Source organism: Urocampus carinirostris, chromosome 20 (genome assembly GCF_059441175.1).
Source record: "Urocampus carinirostris isolate Australia breed hairy pipefish chromosome 20, RoL_Ucar_1.0, whole genome shotgun sequence".
In the NCBI taxonomy this organism is placed as follows: Eukaryota; Metazoa; Chordata; class Actinopteri; order Syngnathiformes; family Syngnathidae; genus Urocampus; species Urocampus carinirostris.
Genome location: NC_142368.1, coordinates 3,039,952 through 3,053,893, shown reverse-complemented (window position 1 = coordinate 3,053,893; position 13,942 = coordinate 3,039,952). Strand labels below are relative to the sequence as shown.

Sequence of the window (13,942 nt, the reverse complement as noted above, 5' to 3'; positions counted from 1 at the left end):
GATTAAAAAAGAGAAAGAAAGGAGAGGGAGAAAGAGAGAATAAGGGAGTGAAAAGGAGAGAAAAAAAGATAACAAGAGAGAGAGAGAGAGCGAGATAATGAAAAAGTGAGCAACAAAGAGAAAAAGAGTAATATAGAAAGAGAGAGGGGGGGAGAGAGCAAGACATGTATAAAGAGAAAGAAAAAGAGAGTTGGAAGAAAGGAAGAGAGGAAGGGAGAGAAAAAGTGAAATAAGAGAGAGAAAAAAGAGAATGAGAGAATGAGGGAGAGAAAGGGAGAGAGAAAGAGATAACAAGCAATGCAAAGAAAGATGATGAAAAAGATAGTAAGAAAGAGAGAAATGAGAGAAAGAAATAGAGAAAGAGAGAATGAGGCAGAGAAAGGGAAAAAAGATATCAAGAGAGGGAAAGAAAGAAATGAAAAAGAGAGCAAGAGAAAAAGAGAGTGCTATAGAAAAAGAGAAAGGGGAAGATGGATAAAGAAAGAGATCATGAAAATAGAAAGAGAAATTAGATATATCAAGAGAGAGAAAGAGAGAGAGATAAAGAAGAAAGTGAAAGAAAAAAGAAAGGTGAAAAGAGACAGATAGAGAGACAGAGAAAAACGAAGGATAAGGACAGAGTGAGAAAGAGGAGGAAAAAAAGAGGAACCGCTTGTTTTTTTTCTTTCTTTTGAAATCGACGCTCGATTCCGACCGGGATATTAAAGTTCCATTTAAGATAACCATGAAGGCTACTTCAATCCGTTCCGGGGCGTAATTCTCGTGGCGTAAAATTGTAATTAGCGTATGTAAATGAGTGCGAGTGGTGAACTTGACACCGTTTCTAGGTGGTCGCTTTTTCAAATATGTGCATGAACGCCACATCAAATATGGCGGATGATGTATTCACAGAAAACATCTCATCAACCGTCAGCTTACTCGAATCGAAAACCGAGCTATCGCCTCGACTTACTTCCACGGCCGGCAGATGCTCATTTTTTTCCAGCAGATGCTCACTTTTTACAGCCAATTACATTCAATGACTGGCACCGCAGCATGTAGCAGTCGGGCAGCAAGTATGACCATTTTTGCACCCGGCCGGCACAGCTACTGTACTGTATATGCCACTAAACTCATTGTAATGGACAGGGTCGGGTAGGGTTACTTTAACTTGATTACTTTCATTTACTTTTGGATTACTCCAATACCAAATATGCTAATAAGAGACAAAAGAAACTACAGTGGAACCTCGGTTCTCGACCATAATCCGTTCCAGAACCCTGTTCGAAAACCAATTTGTTCGATTACCGAAATCATTTTTCCCATTAAAAATAATGTAAATCGTTTTAATCCGTTCCAACACCCTGAATGTTTACCATGAATGTTTAACGTTGAACGTGAAGCTAGCCCAGGCTAATCGTACGTTCGCGTTATCGTAATCTTACGTACGAAAGATTACGATAACATAAACGTGTAAAAATAAAAACATCAGGTCGTTTACAAGTCATTTAGCACCCGGGTCTCCACAACAAGTGGTGAGCGGTTCATTGGAAAGGGGGCTCCGTTCCAACACCCGGAATGTTTAACGTAAACTTAAAGCTAACCCAGGCTAATGATACGTTCGCGTCATCCTAACCTTATGAATAGGATTTCTTACCTTTGTGGTGGTCAGCAGAAGGCGCTCCTTCATATTTTGCTATTATTTCTTTCTTAAATGCAATAGTTGTACGCACTACTTTTCTTTTTTCACCAGTAGCAACTTTGCTGCTTGCACTTTCGCACCCTAGCGTACGCACTCACGGATTACCGGCGTTCGAACTCCGAATTTTTTGACCGAACAGCAAAGCAAGAGTTTCTCAAAATTTTTGGTCACCGATTTGTTCGAACTGAGAGGCGTTCGAAAACCGAGGTTCCGCTGTAAATATGAATAAAATGACTAAATTTTGTGCAGGCTTGGGGAGTAACGGAACACATGGAACGGCAAAAATGAGGTTGGCAAGCGGGGGCGGCAGTAGCTCAGGAGGTAGGTACATGTCGAAGTGTCCTTGGGTAAGACACTGAACCCCTAATACCCCCAATAAGCAGGTTAGCGCCTTACATGGCTGCAAGGCCGCTATTGGGAAATGTGGAGCACATTGTAAAGCGCTTTGGGAAGTCATTGACTTGAAAAGCGCTATATAAATGCAGATCATTTCATTTCATTTCATTCGGATTTATTTTCATTTTGTTTCTGTCGCATTTGATGTTCGTTTTGCCGGAGATCAAAGAGATCAAAGCCAGGAGAGAAAGCTTACCATGTGTTGTGAGTCATAATTGTATTCATATTTAGTTTCTTTTGTCTTTTATTAGCATATTTGGTATTGGAGTAATCCAAAATGAATTGAAAGTAATCCAGTTAAAGTAACCCTACCCAACCCTGGTAATGGATTTAGATTGACTGGATAATGGAGCTTTGATCGACTGTCCAATCTTACGTCCACTACTACTTCAAACCTTATTCTCTAGAGCCCTGATTTACATCAAGCAAAAGTTTAGTTTCGCCTATTTAGTTTAGTGTACCGGGCAGCACGGCGGCGCAGTGGTTAGCGCGTGTGCGGCACAGTTCTAAGGTCCTGGGAACCTCCTGTGTGGGTTCAAATCCAGCAACTGGACTTCCTGTGCGGGGTTTGTATGTTCTCCCCGTGCTTGCGTGGGTTTCCTCCGGGCACTCCGGTTTCCTCCCACATTCCAAAGACATGCATTTCAGGCCAGTCACAAAATGTCCCTCGGTGTGAATGAGCAAGCGAGTTGTCTGTCCCCTGTGTGCCCTGCGATTGGCTGGCAACCAGTTCAGGGTGTCCCCTGCCCACTGCCCGATGATTACTGGGATGGGCTCCAGCACCCCCGCGACCCTACTGAGGATAAGCGGTGCAGCTAATGAGATGAGATGAGATGAGTGTACCTCGGTATTAAAGCTCACATCCAAACGGAGCCACTAGCTTTTCCTTTAATACTGCGGCAAACAAGACGCTAATTCGTCATCCGCATCCTGAAAAAAAAAAATCGATGCTTTTTGAAATGTCAACTTTGAGCTACAGCAATTTCGTTTCCTTCCACAGGTTTCATCTCTCGCCGTTGACAGGCATATGACTCAAGACAGGCGTGGATTCGAGCTGAAAAGGAAGTTTTGAAGTCAAAAGTAGACGCGATTATTCATCACAAGCCGCCCCGAAACATTTTGAAATTTGCCGTCGCTCGTCTGGGAAGCTGTCGTCCTCCTTTGACGAGCCCCGCCGCCGCGTTCGTCGGTGAAATTTATGCCGAGGCGGAGTAATCAACACGTTTTTGAGATAAATAACCGGTTGGCGGAATCGGCTTCAGAACCGTAGGGTTTTGCTGAACGGCCGCTCGGAAATAGCTTCGTTATTGAAGGATTTTATACATTTGACTATAAAGGATTTTATACGATTGAATACAAGTTACATTTATTGTGTTTAATGCAAGACATTCACTGACTGTTTTTCTTCAGGGTAAATTTGCAGCTGTGTGGAATGCATCAGACGTATTTCTGATAACAGAATTCCTGTGAGTGCTGACGGAGAAGGCCAGACGCACAAGGACAGACATCGCGACGCCCTTCGGCGAGGAGGTGGTGAAGCTCACGGGAGGAGCCGGCACACCAGCTTGCGAGAAAAAAACGTGGGCCGAGAAGGAAGCAGAAGATCGAGAGGAGGCTTGAGAGAGACTCGAGCGACACTAATTTGGCTAATTCGGCCATATTCGATGGAGTTCATCTAGTTAAATTGTTTTAGAAATTAAATCTGCCCCCGTGTGGAATTGCCGGTCTCTTGTTCATCTTTTCCATCAAGAAAGGAGCGTGCATTGTTAGGTGAATGTAGGTTGTGTTTGGTTAATGGAGTCAGATAACTAATTTGAACAATTTGATGAACGGTACATTTTAACATTTAATTCCTAACAATTGCCAGAGAGGTACAAACCTGATTCGGGAGCCAATTGGCAACGGAATTCGGAAGAACTGGAAAATAAAAACCCAACAGGAACTGGATTTCGATCTATATACCCAAGAAGCAACATTATTTTTGAAATCAGTATTCGTAAACAAGCAGAAAAAAATGACAATATTGCCAAAATAATTTCTATGAAACAAATAATTCCTCTATATACCATATAAAGCCGACACGGCATTGGCTAAAATTTCTAATGACTAGGGGCGGGCTATCTTGAATATTTATCATTTTAAGTCAATAGCATAACAAAAATTTAAGATTATAGAATAGACTATAAAAAAAATGAGTTGTAGGGTCCATAACCCGGCCGGCTCCACCCACAGAAACGCCCTTGCAGAGAGTGACTGGAACCTCCATCAATGGACTTGCAGGAAAATGACGAAGATCTCCCCTGAAGGAGTAAAGTCACACCCGTTCTTTTCTCCAGAAGCCCGACGTTCTCAAGAAAGTGGGCGTTTTCTGCTCTGCCATCCTTCTCAACTTTTCCAACAAGATTCCGTTTGTTCCCGTGAGGTAAACTGATGGATTTAAACTGTAAATATGTTATTCTACTGTTGCTTATCTTCTTTGCATACTGTGTGCCATTCCAAATCTAGTTTGTAGAAGGAGGAAACAGGATGTTCACTAAACAGCCGACACCTAGCTGCAGAAGTGGAGTAAAGGTGAGACGTGTTTGTGGACGCGGTCGACAATAGTGGATATATATTTTTCCCACCCTTACCTTTAGAAAAATACACTTTTTTCCTTGGATTACTTTCAACGGGCACCCGGACTCTGCAGGTCTGCATTAAATCTTAAGTACTGGTATCATTTTCCGTTCATTTTGCCGGCTGTGTTTTTAGGACTGTATCGCCCACTTTCTTGAGAAGGGACACTCAGCTCCTCTTTGACCGCAGGCACGCCTAGTTCCCTTTACTATAGAATATGCTTACGATAACATGTTGTTGTGTAAACAGGTCTCAACTGTTTATTTTGTCACTCCCCCTCCCTTTAGCAGAAGAGACCTTATGTAAACTAGGGCATTCCGAACACAATAAAAAGGCAAGGACGAAGGAGACTTTTTTAGAGCGTCTAGTAGACTGTAAAAGGCAGTCTATGGTCATCTCTCCTTGCAAGTAAGTAAGTCATACTCACGTCTCTGTGTTTTCTTAAAGTGCAGGTTTTTATTACAAGTGTTGGGGTTAACCTAACATAGACCAAGCAAAGAAAACGCAGCAGACTATTTTTTTGGTGCAGGGGAAAATAATATTTCATTTTTGACATGTTATGAAAGAATTCCTGGTCCTCTATAGAAGTTGAGTGTTTTAACACCGCAAGTTCTTTATTCGTTTGATAATTTTCAATAATTTCCATTTAATATAATTTGCAGTAATTGCCTTACATTTTAATGGCTCCAGCCAAGATCCCAAATTATATCGTTTTGTTTCATTTCATTCTCTTTTTTGTGCGGTGTTCAAGTTTCTTCAGTAGATTATTCGTTAGAGAAAACTCCATAAATTCGAGAGTGTGAGTGTGAGTCTTGGTTAAAGTATATTGAACTATCAAAGACGGTCAAAAGAATTCTCTTCAAGTGGTGTTTAGAATAACTAAATAAGGTTTTTCATCCATGTTTCTGATATATTGATCTAAAAACGTCTGTGATCCTCCAAAAAGGCAAGGCGAGTTTTGAAAAGCATACACTCGCCTTTTAGTTTCATTGGTAATCAATTATTTGTTCAAATAATTTATCAACCACCCAATTACGCTCAGGGTTGGGTAGGGTTACTTTAACTTGATTACTTTCAATTACTTTTGGATTACTCCAATACCAAATATGCTAATAAAAGACAAAAGAAACTAAAGATGAATAAAATTATGGCTCACAACACATGGTAAGCTTTCTCCCCTGGCTTTGATCTCTTTGATCTCCGGCAAAACGAACATAAAATGCGACAGAAACAAAATGAAAATAAATCCAAACAGCTAGCCAACATCATTTTTGCCGTTCCATGTATTCTGTTACTGCCCAAGCCTGCACAAAATTTAGTAATTTTATTCATCTTTAGTTTATTTTGTCTTTTATTAGCATATTTGGTATTGGAGTTATTCAAAAGTAATTGAAAGTAATCAAGTCAAAGTAACCCTACCCAACCCTGATTACGCTACATAGTGTGGAATTACGATACACCGAAACTTGTAGAAGCAAATCACTCTACAAATGGAAAATTATCAGTTTCAAACGGTAAATACAAAAAAGATTCAGCAGCTGGTGGCACAACGTACGTTTTTGAAAGGATAGATCGAAGGACCTAAAAAACAGGACAGGAATCTAATTCTGAACAACATTATTATTATTTGGTTTACACAAATAATAATAATGAAAGTGGAATAAGAAAGCTTGATGCGGTTGAGAGAATGGTCGGAACGCAAGACCAACATGTCATAAATCATCAATTTAAAACTAAAAGTAATGTTAATATTAACAGAAAAATGTAAATATTAACACAGTAATCGTTTTTTTTTTTAAATTGTAATGCTAACCTAGCTTGATAAATTGCTTAGTACTTGCTAAGAAGCTAGCTTGATACTGCTCGATTGTTCTAATCAGTAGCTCAGAAAACATGAAAAAAAGGTTGAACTATAAACCTAAAAAAATTACTCTATTTTGTTTATACTTTGCATGATGACTCGCAAAACCAAAATTGTCATAAATCATTAAATTACACAGTGAACATTCAAGAAATGATGAATTCAGTATTTGTAGACATAAAAAGAAATAATTATAAGGTTAATTAGAGTTTAGAGTATGATTTTCTCCTCTAAAGTACCATAACGCCAAAGATTAAATCCAGGTGCTGTTTGTATCCTTGCAACAAATGTATTATCAAGATGGCCTTTACTTTAGTGCCGGGAAGCCTGCTCAAGAGCTCGCCTCCCTTTCTACATTCCTTTCACAATGACGCATTGTACCTTATGTGTTACAAAGTTTCTCTTTCCTCACAGCTCATTTATTATCCTCACACGCCATCTAGCGCCCAGCTATATACACTTCATTTAAAAATGTGTTTTCTGTCTGAACCCATCAGATTCGTTTCATGTATTCACATGATCTCGCTTAAGCCAATCAGATGTGTTTTTTTATGTCTGTGTTCCTAAATAAATGAGTCTCCAGCCGTCAGGGGAGCGTGATTTCTTCCGGGGCCGATCCTGGAAGCACGCACCTCCGATGGAAGGGCTATCAAAAACCTAATTTCCGACTCAGAGTGTGTTCTTTTCTTTATCCTAATACAATCTTAACTTTTAACCCTAACAATTTTAACAAAATAATTAATATGAAACAAATTATTTGTAGTGATAACCTAGCGTTTATAGATATAGAGCTTGCTAAGTTGCTTATAACTAATTGCATTCTAGCTAGCTAGCTTAACCCTGTAAGATACTTGGAAGACTTCGAAAAAATAACAGAAATCAAATTCCAAACTATAAACCTCAGAAAGCAATATTTCTTATATGGTTTATACATTTCAAGATGACATCAATTCAAAACAAAAAGAATGAAGCCAGGATTCATAAATATAAACAATCGCTATGGAAATATTAACAAAATCAATATGAAAACAGACTTTTCTGTAGTGCTAACCTAGCATGCTAGATTGCTAATAATTAAAGGCGAGCTAGGACGCTAGCTTAACACTGCTTGAAAACTAGATTTTTCGAAATTTACAAAATTAGAAAGACATGAAAGAAACAACAGGAATCGAATTTCCAACAAAAAACCTGGGAAAACATCATTCTGTCGATACACTCCAAGATGAGACGCAGAACCAAGATGTCATTAATTATCAAGTCACGGCATGAAAACTAAAAGAATAAAATCAAGAATTGTAAACATAAACAGAATTAAAATCAATCGTAATAAAAATAAATCCATATAAAACTGACATTCTTCGCAGTGCTAACTCGCTAAAACGCAAGAGCTAGCTAGCTAGCTTCACCCTACTTGAAATTGTAACTCTTCAAGTCAGTACCTCGATAAAAATTCAAGATAAAATAATAAACTATAACAGCACTGAATTAAATACAAATATAATTTGTATATAATACTTGTACTTACATAATACTAATACATAACACGGTGGTACCTCTACGAATGTCTCTACATATGAATATTTCAGGTTACGAAGTACCTATACAGGAAAATCTAGAGACACAAGCGCTTCAGGACACAAAGTGAAAAATACAGTACTCTATGCGCTGCTATTAGCTGTTCCGAGAACATCAACAAACTGGCGATCCGATGCTCATGCGTACTCCCAGCATGCTCTTCATGTCACAGTCACAGTTTAGAGTTCAGAGACGAGGAGGAGGAGGGGTTCCAGCAAGATAGAGGGGAGGAGGATTCTTTCTTTTATTCCTTTTTTACGAGATGTGCCTCTAGTTTTGTGTTTATTGTGAAGAAATTTAATTTTAACATGCAGTTGTTTCATGTTCTGATGCTATTTTATGATTTATCTAAAATATATGTATATCATACTTTACTTTTGCGGGGCTCAGAACGGATTAGTGCATTTACATACAAAATGCGTCTCTACTTATGAAGTTTTCAGGTTATGAAGCTAATCCCAGAACAAATACAATTCCTACGTAGAGGTCCCACTATAGTAGGTTTTATATCAACAACTGTGTTTTCTCGTAGAGCAAGACCAGTTCGGAAATAAAATACTGGCTGTTTTGAGCACGAACTGGCACAGATGCCTTGAGTTTTTTCCTCAAAGTATTCTCCACGATTTTAATTATTCTGTCATCAAAATGTATAAAACTAGAATGGAGGCTACGAGGATTAGTATCGTTATCAGTCAAATCAAAGGTCAAAAACCGAGTCTTCGGTCTTTTATGTTTCCAAGTTTAGCACGGAGCTATCCAACGAGGACGGAAAATGACAAGGGCACGATTAAACGATCTCCCGTTTCTGTCAATGTCGAATGCGAATGCCTCCCAGGTCTTGATGAAGGGATTAAAGGTTGTACTTTGTTTCAAGGCTTTCGCCACAGCTTCCTTGATAACGCTAATTCCAACAAGCTAACGGACAGAGCGCGGTTGGTCTAGACCAGGAATGTCAAACTCAATTGCACAAGGGGCCAAAATTCAAAACACACTCAACCAGGATAAACATTTATTGAACACACTTAAACTGAATGTTTTTAGAACGTAAATATGAATAAAAACAGACAAGAATATTACCGTATTTTCCGCACTATAGGGCGCACCGGGTTATAGGGCGCACCCCCAAAAAATAGTTTTTGGTCCTATATCTTCCATAGATAAGGCGCACCGGATTATAAGGCGCTAAAATGGGAACGTCGACAAAACAGTCAGATGATTCAGTCCAACTGATTACCCCCTTAACATTCCCAAAGCTTGCAAAGAAGCAAATACGTGGGATGCGGTGTCCGTACGATGTCACTCAAATGCATCATTTCAAATATCATTCGGAAGGTTAAAGTCTTGGGATTCAAGAAACCCCAGACATTTCTAAGTTTCTATTTTCTTTTTCGCTCGCAACTTTACTGTGCATATGACAATAAACACTTGGAATTGAGTTTAATTCACTCAACTCATCACAGCAACATCAAGATCATTCTAAAACAAGATACCGGGAAAATATAAAGCCGCATAACTCACCTAAGTTCTCACGTTCAATAATGATACGCAATCATGGTCTTCTTACAACCGTGAGTGAAGTAAATCCAGGAGAGTAAATTATTTGCAGATACAGACTAATAAAACATGTTTCTTTATGGTGTACTTTAGCAAGCTTGCTAAGCTTGCTACGCCATTGCTAAACTCGGCCAATGGCAAGATTTGTTTTGGTCATCTAGCCTATTGGAGGCTCTGAATAATTTCAGCCAATAGCGATCGATTTAACTGATGATTGACACATCTTTTTCGGCCAATTGCAGGGTTTGGTTTGGCCATCTATCCAATCCGAGGCTCCGAATAACTTCAGCCAATAGTGATCGATTCAAATGATGACTGACACATTGGTTAGCCAATGAAACGCCGGTATATAAATCCCAGCATACACCGCGGACTTGCTACGCCATTGTTAAACTCGGCCGATTGGAGGGTTTGTTTTGGCTCCGAATAACTTCAGCCAATAGTGATCGATTCAAATGATGATTGACACATTGGTTAGCCAATGAAACGCCGGTATATAAATCCCAGCATACACCGCGGACTTGCTACGCCATTGTTAAACTCGGCCGATTGGAGGGTTTGTTTTGGGCATCTAGCCAATCCGAGGCTCCGAATAACTTCAGCCAATAGTGATCGATTCAAATGATAATTGACACATTGGTTAGCCAATGAAACGCCGGTATATAAATCCCAGCATACACCGCGGACGACTTCGCGCTCGGGGGAGAATCTAGTCGGCGGCTGTTGAGTAAGTTGCGAGACCTTGCGAATTTAATATTGAGCCATATATAAGGCGCACTGTGTTATAAGGCGCATGGTCAGCTTTTGAAAAAAATTAAGACTTTTAGGTGCGCCTTATAGTGCGAAAAAATACGGTAGATTTAAACCTTAAATCACTTATACAGTATTTATTATTTCGCTGTAAATAAAAATATCTTGTTTATTTATACAACTTAGAACTTAACTTAAACAACTTAACATTAAAATAACATTCAAATTCCTTTGCTCCTGTGTCAATGTATGTGTCATGATTACCCAAGTGGAGCCACCTGGGGTAATCATGTGGCGCGCTGGAATGTGCTTCCTGATTGGTTAATGCTCCCTTTTTAAACGCGTTACGCGGAGAACTCTTTGTCGGAGGATTACTTCTGTACCCCGTAAGACTCTCCCGATTACATGTGCCTTCTTGTTTACCTGATTCTGCCTGCCTGCCTCCGATCCGACCTGCCTCCGATCCGACCTGCTTCCGTCCCACGCTACGATATTCTCTCCAGTCCTGGTAAACTCAACCTGCCTCCGTCCCACGCTACGATTGGCTACGTCTTCCGAAGTTGTCTTCACGGCGTTGCTGCTGCTGACGTTCGACGGTCATCACGTCTCCCGCTAACCCTTACACTTCCCCAAATAAAGAATTGTACGAACGCTCTGGGGTCTCCTGCTCTGTTCTGGTCCTTCCTGACAGTATATATTAAAAAAAAACTTAAATGTCCCATAAGATTTTGCTCACCTTAAAATATCTCCTGTCAAAAGTAGAAATATGAAAATGCTACACAAATTATTTTGTAAAAAACGTCACAACATTCTGAGAACAGGGAGCCTGATGTGCTTACCTTTGGCGCAGACGGAGTAGGGCGAGAGATGGGAGGGAGTGCACTTTTTGCATAGCTTCACCCATCCCTCCCACTCACCCAATCAAATAACTTTAAGTTATCTTTCGGTGTTTTGGCGTATTTACAGTTTGTTCTGTGGGTTTCATTATAAGGTATCTGAACACTAAACACAGATTATATAGTGAGCTTTTATATAGAGGATTCTTTAGCGTTGTACAGCCAAAACGAGTTTTTTTTTGTGCGACACCTTGACTGTAAATCGTAGTGAAAACGTGCCCTATATATTAAAAGTACAGCTCATAATTCAGCTTTGGTTTGGCTTTGCGTGTATCTGAACAGGATTAATGGATCGAGTTTTGAACGAGATGAAGAAAATTTGCATGCAATTAAATTTGTCTCTGAGCCATAGGTACTCATAGAAAGAGCCATATCTGGCTCGCGAGCCATAGGTTCCCGACCCCTGGTATATAGTATAGTATACGTCATATATGATAGAATAGGTACAGTGACTAAAACGTCAGAATATGATGTCCAGGGATGAGACGGCGTTGTTCATATTGACGGGCCATTAATAACAAACATGTCAAATGGTCTTGCGGGCCGGATATGATTACACGGCGGGCCGCACGTGGCCCGCGGGCCGGGAATTTGACACATGTGGTCTAGACCAGGTATGCTCGTTACAAGATTGCGATCTACCGGTAGATCGCAGAGAGAGTACAGGGCATCACCTTTATTTTCATCCTTTTATTTGATTAAAATACAAGGCAGCCAGTGAAATGACAACTGAATTTGACATTCACAGGGTTTGGAGCACATTTTTTCATGGCTAAATTCAAGCACTTTTTCTTTTTCAAGGACAATTTTTCAAGCTATCCAGTTATTTGGACTAATTTGAATGATATTGACTGCTACCAAGCGGAGTGCATTCAATCTTTCAATTTTAGAGTGTTGATTTTTAGCTTTTTATTTTAATTCATGCTTGTTTTTTCAGAAGATCAGTGTCTAAATTGGTTGAAATACAATTGAAAATAGTTATTTTATCTGCATTTAATTTTTTCGCTCGGTGGCCTTGGGGTAGGGCACCCGCCCTGAGACTGGGAGGTCGATGGTTCAAGCCTCGGCCGGGTCATACCTAAGACTTACAACATTGGTACTCATTGCCTTCCTGCTTGGCGCTCGGCATTAGGGGTTGGAATTGGGGGGTTTGGTCACCTAATGACTCCCAACACAGCAGTTGGGTTGGGCGAGGGGGCTGGGAATCCCCTCCTCTTTATCGATTTCCCAGAAAGAGTAAGAAAAGACTCTAGCCACTTCCCACTAGGGGGACATGCCATCCATCCATCCATTATCTGTACCGCTTATGCTCAGTAGGGTTGCGGGGGTGCTGGAGCCCATCCCAGCCATCTCCGGGGAGTGGGCAGGGGACACCCTGAACTGGTTGCCAGCCAGTTGCAGGGCGCACAGGGACAGACAATTCGCTCGCTCATTCACACCTAGGGACAATTTTGACGGGCCAATCAACCTGACATGCATGTTTTTGGAATGTGGGAGGACACCGGAGTGCCCGGAGGAAACTCACGCAAGCACGGGGAGAACCTGCAAACTCTGAACAGGAAGGTTGGTAGCTGGATTTGAACCCATGACCTCAGAACTGTGCTGCACACGCACTAACCACTGCCCCGCCATGCTCCCCTAGGGGTACATGGCTCTGGTATATGATAATAATATATTCATAACACTGAAGATTTAATTTTCTTAATTTATTATCTTATTTATATTGTTATATATTTATATTTAATTGTTTTGCATTGTCAGGGATTTTGTGTTGTTGTTTGACTTTGAATATTTGTTAAGGATTAAAATAGCATTCTATTTGCTGAAAATACCATTACTAGTCAGTTAGGGGACAGAAACGCTTCACATGACAACTTGATAATGAGGACTGGAGCAACCATCGGTGTCATTTTTATGCACTTTTAAAGTTTTTATTCACTTAAAGGCGTGGTTTATCGAGTCAGAGTGCCAGGAAACGCGGCAATGGAAATATTTTCAAGCATTTTCGAGCACTTCACCTAATATTCAAGCATTCTAATGACCTTGAAAACATTGAAATTGAAGAATTTTCAAAGATTTCAAGCACCTGTACGAACCCTGCATTCAAGCGCAACACACAACGCTCTTATGGTGACAGCCTATCGACAATCCCGTTGCTTGATTGGCAGAGCCCAGTATGTGAAACAGGGGGGCTGTACATCGGACACTGTGGTCAGCAGCACAGGATCTCCGCAGGGGACCGTGCTCTTTCCGTTCCTATTCACCCTGTATACGTCGGACTTTCAGTACAACTCTGAGTCCTGCAAGGTGCAGAGGTTTGCTGATGACATTGCTATGTATCAGAAGTGGGCAGGAGGAGGAGTACAGGAAATTGATTCAGGACTTGGTCCAATGGAGCTATGCAAACCACCTGTGCCTGCACCACCAAGACCAGGGAGATAGTGGTGGACTTCAGGAGAACTAGAACTCACCCGGTTCCTGTAACTATCAAGGGAGAATTTGTAGAATTTGTCCAGACCTACGAATACCTGGGTGTGCAGCTGGACCATAAACTGGACTGGACTGCCAACACAGAAGCTCTATGTTCTATGAGACTGTTGTAGCAAGCGCCCT

General features: G+C 40.6%; 1 protein-coding gene across 3 annotated transcripts in view; it reads right to left on the bottom strand.

Annotated features, from left to right (window-relative positions):
- The window catches only part of LOC148346008 (MAM domain-containing glycosylphosphatidylinositol anchor protein 2), a 305,624-nt gene that overhangs the window by 278,849 nt on the left and 12,833 nt on the right, over positions 1-13,942 (bottom strand). Inside the window, exon 1 of one of the 3 annotated variants that reach the window (XM_088325086.1) lies at positions 9,648-9,793. The exons of the other annotated variants lie outside the window; for them this stretch is intronic. The gene's annotated coding sequence lies outside the window, so the exon portion shown is untranslated. Of the gene's footprint in view, positions 1-9,647; positions 9,794-13,942 lie in introns of those variants that run through there. 3 annotated transcript variants of the gene reach the window in all.